At 43.0% G+C, this 15,804-nt stretch overlaps 1 pseudogene; it reads left to right on the top strand.

The window, feature by feature from the left end:
• Positions 1-13,081: 13,081 nt before the first annotated feature.
• On the top strand, positions 13,082-15,109 carry LOC119569174 (annotated as a pseudogene).
• The last annotated feature ends 695 nt before the right edge of the window (positions 15,110-15,804 follow it).

Raw genomic sequence — 15,804 nt, 5'->3', positions numbered from 1 at the left:
CGGGCAGCGAGGATTAGAGTCAGAGCAGCTTTTACAGTATTTGTGTTGCATTTGCGAGTCTGAATTGGGCGTCAACCGTTAAGCCCATGGAGTGTGGACGAGGCTCCTCGTTGGCCTTGGCCAACGAGCAGCCCTGGAACCGTTGCAGCGTTTCCGGGGCTGCTCCTCCTCGGGCATTAGTTAAGGGTAGGGCGCAGGTGGGGGGGAGAGGGGTCCAGGCCCAGACAGTCAGCTTAAAGTCTATATTCCCTTTATCTATGTTTCTTGATTCTTCTTTGGTGGTTGGAGTTTTTAAAATTATATCTATTATTTTCATTCTTTGTAGGAAGAGCTTCAGGTGTCTTAATATGTAGTATTTCTTAGCTGTTGTATGCTTAATCTTCTTCTTTTTATAGGGTTTTAGACTATATTATTGTCTATATCCCCTGGATCTTTTTCTTCTGATTTTCTTTGTAGTTTATATGTAGTCAATTATCTTTGTTCGCTGTAGAAATATCTTCATGTGTCTCAAAATGTAGTACCTTTTCTTCTTTCTTTTATAGGGTTTTAGACTATAGTATAGTCTATATCCCTTAGATCTATGTTCTTTCTTCTTTCTTATATTATTTCTATTAGTTTTGTTTTCTGCAAGAATATTTTGGCGTGTCTTAAAATGTAGTACTTCTTTATTGGTTAGAGATCAGCACCTGTGAACAATAAATCTATATTAGGATTATTTTTTGATTCTTTTCAGTGCTTCCATTAGCTCTGTTCTGTAAGAGTGAAATCTTGGGGCATTGTAATATTATATGTTCTATATTTTCTTGATGATGACACCATCTACATGTTGGGTAATTTATTTTTTTTACTTTGTGTAAAATTGGTTCAATGTTGTATGTGTTGTTTTGAGTCTGGTTTATGCAAAAATCTAGTTTTCTGTTTTTGATCTTGTCCATGGTTGGGGATCCGTGTTTTTCAGAAGGTAATTTTTTGTGTTTTTGGATTGTATTAATTGTTATTCCATTTTTTAAAGTATTTTATTCTTATTGTTTTATCTTTTTCTTTTGTCCTCATATATGGTTATGGATTTGTTATGTTATGCCCTTTTTTGCTACTTGATCAGCTATTTCGTTAACTCTTAGGTTTTTGTGTGATGGTATCCACTGTATTTTTTTGTGTCCTGTTTTGGATTGTAAGTGTATATATCATTGCCTGTATTTCAAATATGATTGGTTTTTTAGCTTTTGGGTTTTAAGTTGATGTTAGTTGTAAGGCTGACTTCGAATCTGAGAATATTACTGATGTTACTAATCTGTTGTCCTGGATATAGGTAATTCCTTGTTTTATTGCTAAAAGTTCTGCCTCTATTATTTCTGTTTCATCAGGTAATTTCCATATTGTTTTTTTTATTTTTATCTTGGATATAAATGGCTGCTGAGGTTGACTTTGTGTTTAATTTTGAGCAGTCTGTATTTTTTTTTTATAATTGAAATATCTTGTGTTTTCCATCTTTAAAAATTGACTCTTAGTTATTTGTTCTGGGATATTTTTTGTTAGATCATCTATGAAGTTAGTTTCTATGTTTTATGTAATATCAAACCATGGTGGAATAGGTGTTATGTTTGGTATTGTTTTTGTTTTGATTGTTATTTGTAACTGCAAGTTTCTATTACTCTGTGTACTAAGCCTCTCTTATCTTTCTGAGGGTTATATTCTTCTATATTTGCTGTTACATTTCTTTTCATTTGGTTGTTCTCTTGTTTTTCTAGTATTTTCATCATTTGCATACACTCCAATTCTTTTTGTTTGTATTTCATAGGCATTTTATTTGTGAGACTGTATAATGCTAATATTGGGGTGGTTTTTAAGCAGCCTGTAGCTATTCTTAGGGCATTGTTGTGTATTATTTCTATTTTTTTCATTTCTGTGTTATTGGCTGTACCAAAGAATGAGATACCATATTCTATTTTGGGTTTTATATAAATATCATAGAATTTTATTATGGTTTCTCTATTTGCTCCCCATGTTGTTGAAGATATTTTTTCATTAAGTTTATCCTATTTGAGCAATTTATCTTTAGATTATTAATGTGGTTTTTCCAAGTTAACTTTGGAGCATCAAATTCTGGACCAAGGATTGTGTGGTTAGTTGTGAATTTAAGTACTTTGTTATCTATTTGATCATTGGTATTTGTCTTATTTTGTTTTTTGTAAAGCACATGAGTTTACTTTTTGTCAGATTTATTGTTAATTCCCATTTGTCTGCCCATTCTATTATTTGTTTTAACCCAAATTCTAGTGTATTTTTCGCCTCTGCTAGATTATTATTAATTGCTCTAATTGTGAAGTCATCTGCATATATTACTTTTTTAAATTCTTCTGTTAGTGTTAAATCTGTTGTCATTATGTTGATATGTTTTCTTCTGATGATTTTTTATTACCTATGACTATTTGGTAGGTTCTGTTTTTTAGGAAGTCCATGATCCACTTGAGTGGGGCTCCTGTAATTCCAAGTTTTGCTGCTTTTATTATTATTGCTTCATGATTTACTGAGTCAAAAGCTTTTTCCAGATCTAGGCATGCTATTAGAGCATATTTTTTTCTGCAAAAGCTTTGTTGATTTGGTAGTCTATTATTTGTAGAGCATCTATGGTTGAGCTGTTTGGTCTGAATCCTGTTAGGTCTTCGTTTATTTTTATTAATATTTACTGGCTAAAAGGAGAATATCCTAAGGAACTAAAGAAATCGTTAGTAAATCCAATAATAAAGCCAGGTAAAGACCCATCAGATAAAAAATCGTACAAATATTTTAGTAGAATATCATGTATTGGGAAATTGTTTGAAAGTATTATAACAAATAGACTAAATTGGTAGTACCTTTTAGTTGGTGGTAGATCTGAGATTGTAATTAGAAGATTTAGGTTAGGATTATTGATTTTTACTTTCCTTAGGGCATCTAGTAAGTAAGTTCTGTAGGAGTTGAATCTTGGACACTGTAATATCAGATGTTCAGTTGTTTCTTCTTCTTGTCTGCACCATCAGCATGTAGGGTCATTTTCAAGTTTTAGTCTATGTAAGTGTTGTTTTAGTCTTGTATATTTTGTTAAAATTCTTGTTATGCATACATCTAACTTCCTATTTTTTTTTTATCTTGTCCACGGTTGTGGTTGGTTGTTTTTTATCAAGTAGTCTTTTGTGTTTAGAATGTTATTTCCCAGTTCTTTTGACTGTTTGTTTTAATTTCTTTTATGATATTTCTAGTGTTATGAGGTATGTTTCTTCTTCTTTCTTGTTTTAGGGTTCTAGCTGTTGCTGTCTATATCCCCTGGATCCTCTTTTTTCTTGGCTTCTTGTTTCTTGTAGTACTTTGTTATAGATGGTTGATCTGCACCATCAAAAGTTTTATATCAATGTCTTTTATGTTGACTCATCTTAATGCCTGTTTTAGTTTTGTTCTGTGCGAGTGAATCTTGGGCAATGTAATAACATATGTTCTATAGTTTCTTCTTGGTTCTTGCACCATGTACAGAAAGGGTCATTTTCCATTTTCATTCTGTAAAGGTGTTTTAGTCTTATGTGTTTGGTTATAAGTCATGTCATGCATGTGTCTAGTTTTCTGTTCTTGGCTCTGGTCCATGGTTTTCGGATGTTATCTTTGATGAGATAATTTTTTGTTTTTAATATTCTCTTTAAATTTGATTCCCATTGTTTGGTATTTATAAATTTGATTTCTTTTATGACACAATTTGGGTCTTGTGGTATGGGATCATTTATTTCATGGGCTTTCTTAGCAGCTAAATCAGCAATTTCATTTCTCTTTATATTTTTATGTGATGGAATCCACTGACCATAATCTTTTGTTTGTGTGTTGAGAGAAAGTATATTTGTTTTTGTATTTCATATACAATCTGTTTGTAGCTTAGTGGTTTGGGGTTTTGAATTAGTTGTATTGATGATTGCGAGTCTGTTAATATTACTGTATTAGTCAGTTTGTTGTTTATTGCATAATTTAATCCTTGTTTTATGGCAAATAATTCTGCATGAGTGATTTCTATTTTAGGAGGTAGTTTCCAAATAGTTATTGTTTTTATTCTGGATGTAAATTGCTGCTGATGTTGATTGTGGTTCTATTATATTTGAGCATTCAGAAAAAATTCTTTTAAAGTTTTTATAGTTAATGTTTATTAACTCCTGATATTGATTTTGAATGGTGATTTGAGGAGTATTTCTTGTTATGTTGTCCATAAAGTTTGTTTGTATACTCTCTGAGATATCATGCCATGGGGGTATTGGGGATATATTTGATATCACGTTTGGAGTTACGTCTAGATTTAGATTTGTTCTTGTTTCTGTAGCTCAGTGTACTAGTGATCTTTTGTCTTTTTGAGGATTATATTCTTTTATGCATTTTATTATTTGTTGCTTAACTGGTGTTGTATTAGGTTTATTTAGTATTTTTGTTAATTTTATACATTCAAGTTCTTTTATTCTATTTTTTAAAGGTGGAACATTTGTTAATGCTTGTAGAGCTATGATTGCAGTTCGTCTAAGACATCCAGTTGCCAGTCTTAGGTTAGGTTAGTACTTGATTTTGTAAGATTTCTAGTTTTCTTAATTCTGTTTCTTTTGCTGCTCCATAGATTGTTATTCCGTATTCTATTTTTGGTTTTATGTATATTTTATAAAAATTTAATAATGTTTCTCTGTTTGCTCCCCAGTTTATTGAAGTTAGTTTTTTCATTATATTCATTCTACTTAGAATATCTGTTTTCCATTTTAGTTTGGGTGCATCTAATGTTAAGCCAAGAATTTTGTGACTTTGAGTATATTTTAGTTCTGTGTTATCTATTCTTATTATTGGTAATTGGTTTATCTTTTTGTTTGAGAAGCACATTAATTTACTTTTTGTGAAGTTTATTTTCAAATCGCAATTATTGGCCCATTTTAGTTTTTGTAATTCTACTTATATTTTATTGGAAGCTTCTAATAGGTTTTTGTTACTTGTTAGTAGAGTTATGTCATCTGCGTATATTATTTTCTCAATTTCTTTTGATAATTTTAGGTCATTTAGCAATATATTCAATAGAACTGGACTTATTGGTGAACCTTGAGGTACGCCACTTTGTGTTGTACCATTTTCTGATGTTAGATTTCCAATTTTTATTTGAATGTTCTTTTATCTAACTTTTTTTTTTTTTTTTTTAATCCATTTTAGAGGTTTGCCTATAATTCCTAGTTTTGACATTTTTGTTAGTAATGCTTCATGATTGACTGTGTCAAAAGCTTTTTCTAAATCGATACATGCTAGCATGATGTATTTTTTTCTATGAAAGCTTTATTTATGTCTATTATATGTAAAGCATCAGTAGTATTTCTATTAGGTCTGAAACCTGTTAAGTCTTTATCTAACTTGTTGTTATGTTCTAGCCACCATGTTAATCTTTTTGTTATAATATTTTCGAATATCTTCCCAATACATGAAATTCTACTAATAAATCTATAAGAGTTTGCTTCTGATGGGTTTTTACCCAGTTTTATTATTGGATTTATCAGTACATTTTTTAATGAGTCTGGATATTCTCCTTTGGACCAGTATGAGTTAAAATTGATTAATATTGACTCTAGTATAATGTTTGGAATATTTTTGTAAAATTCATATGTAATTTCATCTGGTCCAGATGCTTTGTTGTTTTTGACATTCTTGATTGCTGTTTTTAATTCCAGTAGGGATATTTCTTTATCTATTTCATTTATATTTCCTAAATTAAATAGTCTTTCTTTTTCTAGGGCCGACAGCAGTTTTTTGGGCTTTTTACTTACGGTTTTCATTTTTGAATTTTTCTAGTTTTTGTGTAATATTTGTTATTGGCAAGTCATTTTCTATTAGTGGATATTCCATTGAAGTTGTTTTTCCTGTTAGTTTCTTTAGAAAATTCCATATCTTTCTTGGTGGAGTTTTAAAATCTATTGTAGTACAGAACTTTTCCTATGATTCCTTTTTTGTTCTTCTTATTATAAGTCTAGCTTTTGCTAATAATTTTTTATATTCTAGTTGATTTGCTATTGTAGGCTTTTTTCTCCATTTATTGAAAGCTTTATTTTTTTCTATTATAATGTCTTCTTCTTCTTCTTTTATAGGGTTTTAGACTTCTTTGTCTATATTCCCTGGATCTTGTTTCTTGGAATCTTCTCTTGTTTGAAGGTTTTGATCTCTTGTTTTATATGATATTTATTATTCTTGTTCTTTGAAGGAAGATTTTCAAGTGTCTTAGTATGTAGTACTTCTTTGCAGGAGGTTGATTTTCCCCTGATATAAATAGACGAATATTTGGGTTAGTTATTTTGATCTTTTTTAATGTCTCTAATAATTTGGTTCTTTCAGAATGGAATCTTGGGCATTGCAATGTTAAGTGTTCAATTGTTTCTACTGGATATTGGCACCATCTGCAATTTGGGTCGGTTTCTAGATTTAGTCTGTGAAGGTGTTTTTTCAGTCTTGTATGTTTAGTTAGTATTCTTGTAAGACATACATCTAATTTTCTGTTTTCTGATCTAGACCATGGTTGAGGATTGTTATCATTGAGGTAATAGGCTTTTGTGATCAGGGTTCTTTTTAAATTGTTCTTCCCATTGTCTTTTACTTTTTTCTTTTATGTATTTTATTATGTTATTAATATCTTGGGGAATGATTGGGGAATTTTCTAATTCGTGAGCTTTCTTTGCTGCAAGATCTACAATTTCATTTCCAGTTATGCTTTTATGTGCTGGGATCCATTGTATTGTGATGTTTTTTTGTTTTGTTTTGTTAAAGTGTAAATTAGTTTTTGTGTTTCATATGTAATTTGTTTGTAGTTTATGGGTTTGTGATTTTTCAATGTTAAGAGAGAGTGAATTTGTAAAGATTACTGTATTTGTTAGATTGTTGATGTTTATGTAATTCAATCCTTCTTTTATTGCAAATATTTCTGCCTCTATGATTTGAGTATTTTTAGGTAATTTCCAAACTGTTGTAAGTTTGTTATGTTCTACATAGATTGCTGCTGACGTTGATTGAGGTTCTGTTATTTTTTATCCATCTGTGAATATGTTTTGATGATTTTCATATTTTGTGTTTGCTAGCATTTGGAATTGCATTTTTATTATTTCTTGTGATAGGTCTTTTGTGAAGTTGTCCATGAACTTTGTTACTAATTTATGGGAAAGATCATACCAAGGAGTTACTGGAATTATATTTTGTACTGGAGTTATATTTTCAGTTTCTGTTATATTTATATTGATTTTTTGTTTTTTGCAGGTTTCAATGGTTTTATGGGTCCAGGAATTTTTATCTTTGTTATAATTGTATTCTCTGATATTTTTTATTGTTAGTTCTTTAATTTGCATGTTTTTTGTTTTTTCTAATAATTCTATTAACTGTATACAAGCTAATTCATTTGTTTTGTCTGTTATCAGAGGTTTATTTGTTAAGGCTTGTAGTGATATTAGTGGAGTTGACTTAAAGCACCCTGTTGATATTCTGAGAGCTGTGTTTTGTATCGTTTCTATTTTTTTTTAATTCTGTTTTTTTTTGCTGTTCCATATATGGCCAAACCATATTCTATTTTTGGTTTTACATAAATATTATAAAATTTCATTAGGGATTATCTCTTTGCTCCCCAGTTATATGAGGATATTTTTTTCATTATATTTATTCTGATTATAGATTTTATCTTGATGTTTTCTGTGTGTTTTGTCCGTTTTAGTTTTGGTGAATCAAATCTTAATCCCAGGATATCTTGACTATCAGTAAATTCTAGTTCTATATTATCTATTTTGATTTTAGGTAACTGTACTCTTCTTTTGTTTGTGAAATATAGCAGCTTACTTTTTGTTAAATTTATCTTTAGATCCCAGGTGTCTGCCCATTCTTTTACTTGTTTTAAACCTCTTTCAGTGTTATTTATGGCTTCGTTTAGGTGTTTACTTGTGGTTATTATTGTTATATCATCTGCGTATATATTTTTTTTTTAGTTCTCTCAGTTTTAGATCATTTATCATGATGTTAAAGAGTGTTGGGCTTAGAGGGGATCCTTGTGGAACGCCACTTGATATTGTTCCTTGTACAGAATTTTGATTTCCTATTTTTATTTGGAATGTTCTTTCTTTTAGAAAGTTATGTATCCATTTTAATTGGTTTCCTTTTATTCCCAAATTAGCCATTTTATTAGTAGTGCATCATGATTTACTGTATCAAATGCTTTTTCTAGATCTATGCATGCAACTAGAGCATATTTTTTATCTTTGATTGCATTTGTTATATTTATTTCTATCGTTTTTAATGCATCCATTGTCGTGTGATTTAGTCTGAATCCTGTCGTATCTACGTTTAGTTTGTTATTTGTTTCCAGCCACCAGTTTAATCTTTTTGTTACTATGTTACAATTTATACGGCAATTTATACAATTTATACAATTTATTTATATATATTTATATATATATATACAATTTATACGAATCTGTATGATTTTGATTCTGTTGGTGTTTTTCCTGGTTTTTGGATTGGCTTTATGAGAGCATTTTTAGAATCTTGAGGGTATTCTCCTTTGATCCAGTGAGAATTTATTTGTTTTATTATTATTTCTAGGATTATAGGAAGAGAATTTTTGTAAAATTCATATGGAATTTCATCCGGTCATATGATTTTTTTTTGTATTTGTTATAGCCACAATTAACTCTTTTTTTTGATCTTATTATTTATATCTAAGTTATTAGGGTTGTTTAGAAGTTCTTCCTTCTCATTATCTGTTAACATTATTTTTCTTTTTTTTTATTTATTTTTTGATATTCTTTGAATTTTCTAATTTCTTTTTTATTGCTGTGACTGGTTGGTCATTATCAGTGAGAGGGTAATTATTTTGTGCAGCCTTTCCTGTTAGTTTTTTAATGAAGTTCCAAATTTTTTTCGTTGGGGTGTTGAAATCTATTGAACGACAGAATTTTTCCCAGGACTCTCTTTTTTCTTCTTCAATGATTTTTCTAGCTTCAGCTAATAGTTTTTTATATTCTCCTAGATTTCCATTATTAGGTCTTTCTTCCATTTGTTATAAGCTTTTTTATTATATTTTTTTATGATTTCTTTGCATTTTTCATTCCACCATGGTTTGTGGGATTTGACTTTTTTGTCATATTCTTCAAATCTGAAATATTTTTTTCCTGTGTCTTTTATAAGGTCTTTCAGTTCTTTTAATGAATTTACATTTTTTGTGTCTATTTTGTTTAGTTCATTTTTATATTTTTACCATCCTTCATTATTGAATTTGCATTTTTTTTCATTTAGTTGAGGGGTCTTTTGTATGGTGTTATCTCTTACTATTACTGGTAAGTGGTCACTACCTATGTTTGGTCCTGTATCCATTTCTAGATGGCTTAGAGTCGGAGAAGCTAGAATTAGGTCTAGTGTTGACTCCTTTGCTGTTCTGGGGTCTATTCTAGTGATCTGGCCTGGAGGAGTTAATAACATTATATTGTTTTCTATTATTACTTTAAATAAGCTTTTGCCTGTTTTGTTTATGTGATTTTGGCTCAAGTTAGGATTCCAACTTGTGTGATGTGCATTGAAAGAAGAAACAACAACAACAACAACAACAACAATAATAATAATAATAATAATAATAATAATAATGATAATAATAATAATAATAATAAAAAATAAAAAATAAAATAATTAATAATAATATAATAATAATAATAAAAATAATAAAAACAACAATTAAAAATTTAATAATAAATAATAAAAATAATAATAATAATAATAATAATAATAAATAATAAAAATAATAAAAATAAAAATTTAATAAAATATGATGATGATGATGTTTGAGATAAATTAGAGATGATGATGATGATGATAAGAAAAGGCAGGCAGGCAGCGGGCAGGCAGGCAGGCAGGCGGGCAGGCGGCAGGCAGGGGGGTAGAATGTGTAAAATGCGCAAAATAGCGCCCCCCATCGGCGTGGGGGGGGGGGCCGCCCCTGTCCATGAGAAACCAAAGGGTTTTCCGGGGCCCTTTTGGTGGACGACGACGACGCCCCCCCGCCGCGACGACAAAGACAACGACGACGACGACGACAAACGGGGAGGGGGAAAGGGCAGGTATTTTTTACTTGGGGGAAGGGCGGGGGGCGGGGGAAATGACACCGGCGACCGCGCTCCCCAAAAAACCCGGGGCAAAAGGTTTTTTGGGCCCCCCCGTCGGCGGGGCCCAGGCCAAGAAGCCAAAAAGCGGAGGGGAAAGGCCCCGCCCCCTTGGGTTCCCTTTCGGGGGAACCCGGGCATTTTCGGCTCCGGCGCGCCGGGGTCGAGGGGAGGGGGGATTGGGTTTGTCGGGGGGGGGGGGGGGGGTGGGGGGGGGGGGGAAAGGGGGGGGGGGGGGAAACATGGGGTGGGGGGGGGGGAAAGGGGGGGGGGTTTTAGGGGGGGGGGTTTGGGGGTGGGGGGGGGGGGGGGGGGGGGGGCGATCCATCGTCCCAAAAACCCCGTCCTCCCTTTGGGACAGGAAAGGAAAGGGGGGGCCCTTTTTTGCGGTCGGGGCTGTGAACTCCCGCCCCAAACCCAACCCTTTTGGGGGCAAGGCTGGTCCCGGGCCCCCCGTCTGTGCTGGGGGGCCGGCTCCCGGGGGCCCGGGGCCCGAGCGGAGCGAGAGCCGGGGCGAGGGGGGCGGCCACCACCAAAAAAACCTTTGGGCCCTGCCCGCGGTGGGGGGGGGGAACGGAGCCGGGGGGCCCCGGGCGGGGGCTTCGTCGGCGGCGGGGGGGCCCGCGGGTCCCCGCCGGGGGGACGAGGAGGCCCGCGGGGGGGCCCGGGGAACGGAGCCGGGCGGCCCCGGCGCGGGCGTCGTCGGCGGCGGCGGGCCGCGGGTCCCCGTGCGTGCGGACGAGGAGGTCGCGGTGGGGCGGGGAACGGAGCCGGGCGGCCCCGGCGCGGGCGTCGTCGGCGGCGGCGGGCCGCGGGTCCCCGTGCGTGCGGACGAGCAGGTCGCGGTGGGGCGGGGAACGGAGCCGGGCGGCCCCGGCGATTGTGGTGGGCGAACGGCCGTGGCGACAACTGTAAGGGAGATGAGGTCGGGTCGTGCGAGCGAGCCAGCCAGCCAGCCAGCCAGCCAGCCAGCCAGCCAGCCAGCCAGCCAGCCAGCCAGCCAGCCAGCCAGCCAGCCAGCCAGCCAGCCAGCCAGCCAGCCAGCCAGCCAGCCAGCCAGCCAGCCAGCCAGCCAGCCAGCCAGCTCGATCTTCCCTAGACCGGGCCCGGCGAGCGACGGGCGTCCCCGCCCGAGCGAGTGGGGTCCGATTGCCGGGCCCTGCTCGTCCCCCGCCGGCTGGTCTTGTCTCGTTCCCCCCGAACGGGCGTGCGCCTTGGCGGGCGGGCGAGAGCGGGGCCTGTTTGCGGTCGTGGTGGCGGAACGGCCGCGGCGACAACTATAAGGGCAACGAAGGGGCCGGTCGCGGTCGCGGTGACGGACGGACGGGCGGACGGGCGAGGCCCGGCCCCGGTGGGCAGAGCGGCCTGTTGCGCGGACCGGATCCCGGGTGTGGTCCGCTGGCCCTTCCGTGGCCGGACGGGCCTGTGTGTGTGTGTGTCCGGGCGCGGTGGGGGTTCCCTCCGGCAGGCAGCTCGCGGCGCAGCCGGGCGGTCTCCGAGGCCGGGCAAGTCCCCCTCGGAGGCAAGGCTTGAGGCTAGGTGTTGCGGGCCCCCGTGGCGTCGGGGGCCGCGAGGGGGCGTGTTCCCTGAGGGGCGGGCAGGAGCGGGCCCTGTTTGCGGTGGTGTTGGGTGAACGGCCGTGTGGGCAGGTATAAGGAGGGACGCGTGGCTGCGTCCCTCCGGCCCCCCCACACCCCTTCCCTCTCTTGCTTTCCCCCTCCCGCTCCCGTTCGCCGTTGTGGTCGGGCTGGCATGGAGGCGTGTGCGGGCGACCCGTCGCCTCGCCTCGCCTTGCCTCCCGCAGCGCACAGCAAAGGTCGCGGGCTCGCGCCACGTTGCCGGCCGGGGGCCGCCGGGGTATCCATTCCCCGTGCCGCCCCCGTTGAGGTCGGTTGTGGCCGTGCCCTTCACAGAGGCGACCGCTCCATTCTAGACGTTCGGAATGGTTTCCGAGTGCCGCCCCCGCGCGGCCTTCCCCTCGCGACGGTAGAGCTCCCGCGGTTCTTCTCCCCTCGGCCACGTGGTGCCGATAGCGCGGAGCTAGATCCCGGGTTGTGACACCCTTGCGGCGAGAAAGGAAGAAAACCCCGGCAATCACACACCCCTTGCCGCCTTGCGCGGAGTAAAGGCTGGGCCGGAGGGCCCCCCTCTTTGTGGTTCTCGCTTGCTGCGCGTGTTCCGTTTCCATCCGATCCCCACCGGGCGCTGTGGGTAGCCGGCATCCCCCATTCCCCTTGCCTTGGCCCTTTCGCGCGCGCGCGCGCGCGCGGGCGAGGCCGGGCGGGCGGGGCTGCCGGCCGGCTCCGTGTTCCCGGGAAGGGGGTCGGGGGAAGAAGGAGCGCCAAGCGCGCCCCCTGCGGAGCGCGCGCGCGAGTTCCCCTGTGGAAAGGGGTGGGCCGGCCCTTTCAGCATGCGATGGAGGGATGGAGGGAGGAAGGACAGAGGAGGAGCGGCGGGCAGCTGGCGCGGCGGGCACCCTTGGTGCGGTGCCTGCCGTCCGTGTGCGCCTGCCCCGCCTTCCCTCGCCACCTCTCTCCCTTCGCTCCCCACCTCGCTGCGGCCGAAAGACGATGGCGAAAAAAGAGAGAGAGAGACGATGAAGGGCTCGCGCCCGGGTGGGAGGCTGCCGCGGCCGTTGTTCTGGCCCGGCGACGCTTGTTCTCTCCCACCCCTGCGTGCGGCGCACCCTAAGAGAGAAGAGCCGATGATGAAAGAAGCCATCCAGCATCGGTCCGCCCTCTTTCCCGATCCCGGCGAGAGTGCGCGGACCGATCCTGCGAAAAGCCGAGAAGTGCAAGGCGGAGAAGAGAGCGAGCGAGCAGGCGCGCGCGCGCTGCGTGCTGCGTGCCGGCGCTCCTCCTCTTCCTCCTGCGAGCACACACACACACGAACGATGGCGACCCGACGGGTCGTTTGTTGTTGTCCAATTCTACCTGGTTGATCCTGCCAGTAGTCATATGCTTGTCTCAAAGATTAAGCCATGCATGTGTAAGTACAGGCCGACTTAAGGCGAAACCGCGGACGGCTCATTAAATCAGATATAACTCATTGGATCTCTGCCGAACCGCACTACTTGGATAACTGTGGTAATTCTAGAGCTAATACATGCCTTTGTAGTCTCCGACCGCGAGGGAGGAGCGCTTTTATTAGACCAAAACCCTCGGCGGCCGGCCCTTCAACCGGCCGGCCGCGATCTCCTTGGTGAATCAGAATAACTTTGGCCGAGCGCACGACCCCTCCCGCAACCCGGGTTGGGTCGGCGCCGCGTCCTGCAGGCGTCTGCCTTATCAGCTCTCGATTGTAGGTTAAACGCCTACAATGGCTATCACGGGTAACGGGGAATCAGGGTTCGATTCCGGAGAGGGAGCCTGAGAAACGGCTACCACATCTAAGGAAGGCAGCAGGCGCGCAAATTACCCACTCCCGGCACGGGGAGGTAGTGACGAAAAATACTGTTGCGAGCCCCGAACGGGGCCTCGCAATTGGAATGAGTACACTTTAAATCCTTGTACGAGGATCGAGTGGAGGGCAAGTCTGGTGCCAGCCGCCGCGGTAATTCCAGCTCCACTAGCGTATATTAAAGTTGTTGCGGTTGAAACGCTCGTAGTTTGACTTCTGCTCCGGACCGGCGGTCCGCCTTAGCGGCGGCTACTGCCGGGTTCCGAGCTGTGTCCCCGCCGGCGCGCACGGGGTTTTTTATGCCCTTAACCGGGTGTCCCCCTGTGGCCGGCACGTTTACTTTGAAAAAATTAGAGTGCTCAGAGCAGGCTGGTCTTTGCTTACAGCCCGAATGGTCGTGCATGGAATGATGGAACAGGACCTCGGTTCTATTTTGTCGGTTTTTCGGAACCCGAGGTAATGATTAATAGAAGCAGACGGGGGCATTCGTACTGCGACGCTAGAGGTGAAATTCTTAGACCGTCGCATGACGACCTACTGCGAAAGCATCTGCCAAGGATGTTTTCATTGATCAAGAACGAAAGTTAGAGGTTCGAAGGCGATCAGATACCGCCCTAGTTCTAACCTTAAACGATGCTGACTAGCGATCCGCCGCAGTTATTCCCATGACCCGGCGGGTAGCTTCCGGGAAACCAAAGTCTTTGAGTTCCGGGGGAAGTATGGTTGCAAAGCTGAAACTTAAAGGAATTGACGGAAGGGCACCACCAGGAGTGGAGCCTGCGGCTCAATTTGACTCAACACGGGGAAACTCACCAGGCCAGGACACCGGAAGGATTGACAGAATGAAGGCTCTTTCTCGATTCGGTGGGTGGTGGTGCATGGCCGTTCTTAGTTGGTGGAGTGATCTGTCTGGTTATTCCGATAACGAACGAGACTCTAGCCTGCTAAATAGTCGACGGGTCTCTCGCCCAGCCTTCGCCCTCGGGCGTGGGCTCGGGTTCCCCTAAACCCGGCCGTCGCGCGGGCCTCCGCCGTCGGTTGGTTAGCGCCGCCGGCGGCGCGCCCCGCGGCGCCGGAAACTGGCGTCCGCTTCGCAGTCTTCTTCTTAGAGGGATAAGCGGCAGCAAAAAATATACTAGCCGCACGAGAGTTTGAGCCATAACAGGTCTGTGATGCCCTTAGATGTTCTGGGCCGCACGCGCGCTACAATGGAGAGTTCAGCGAGCTGTCCCTGCTCCGAGAGGAGCGGGTAACCTCGTGAAAGCTGTCCTTAAAGGGGATTGGGGCTTGCAAATGTTCCCCATGAACGAGGAATTCCCAGTAGGCGCAATTCACCAGATTGCGCCGATTTAGTCCCTGCCCTTTGTACACACCGCCCGTCGCTACTACCGATTGAATGGTCTAGTGAGGGCACCGGACTGGCGCCCTTGGAGCCGCTACCGCCGCCTCGGCGGCGGCCAGCGCCCTCGGGTCGACGGAAAGGTGTCCAAGCTGGGTCATTTAGAGGAAGTAAAAGTCGTAACAAGGTTTCCGTAGGTGAACCTGCGGAAGGATCATTAACGAGTGCTAGCAGCAGCAGCAGCACCACCACCGAGTAGTGGTGCCGCCGAAAGAGGCAACTCGCGTGCAACCCGAACGATCGGACGGACGGACGGACGGACGGGCGAGGGCCAGTGACCAAGGGGCGGAGACGGTCTTGTCTCCTGCCGCGGTCCACCTCCCAGCTCCTCGTCCCCATTTCCTCCTCCTCGTCCGCGGGGGGCTCTCGGCACGGCTCCCCGGCCCTTTTCTCTCCACCATCCCTCCCTCCCTCTGGCCGGCCGGCCGGAGGGAGGCGGGGAGGAGAGGAGGGGGCCGAACCCAAAAGTCTTTGTCAGCCCCGCCTGGGTCACCGGGGCCTACGAGGTCGGCGACGGCGCCGGGCGCGAAGCGCGCTCGGCGCCGTGGGCTACGCGTTTTCTCAGAGCGCAGGTTACCCTCCCCTCCGAGGCCCTTTTTTGAGTGGGAGGCGATCGAGTAGTGTGTGTGTGAACTCGAGGAAAGAGAAACCCAGCAAAGACTCTTAACGGGGGATCACTTGGCTCGTGGGTCGAGGAAGACCGCGGCAAGAAGCGATGTTTTGGTGGCTATCGCAATTCTCCCGTGATTCCATCGACGTGTCGAACGCACATTGCGGCGGCCCTGTGCCTTCTTCGAAGGACGGCTGCCACCTTCCCTCGAGTGTCGTGACGTTGCCTCCCGGGAGACAGTACGG

This window comes from Penaeus monodon, unplaced genomic scaffold (assembly GCF_015228065.2).
Source record: "Penaeus monodon isolate SGIC_2016 unplaced genomic scaffold, NSTDA_Pmon_1 PmonScaffold_1314, whole genome shotgun sequence".
Classification (NCBI taxonomy): Eukaryota; Metazoa; Arthropoda; class Malacostraca; order Decapoda; family Penaeidae; genus Penaeus; species Penaeus monodon.
The sequence above is the reverse complement of the archived record's forward strand: the minus strand, read 5'-3'. Positions and strand labels throughout refer to the sequence as shown.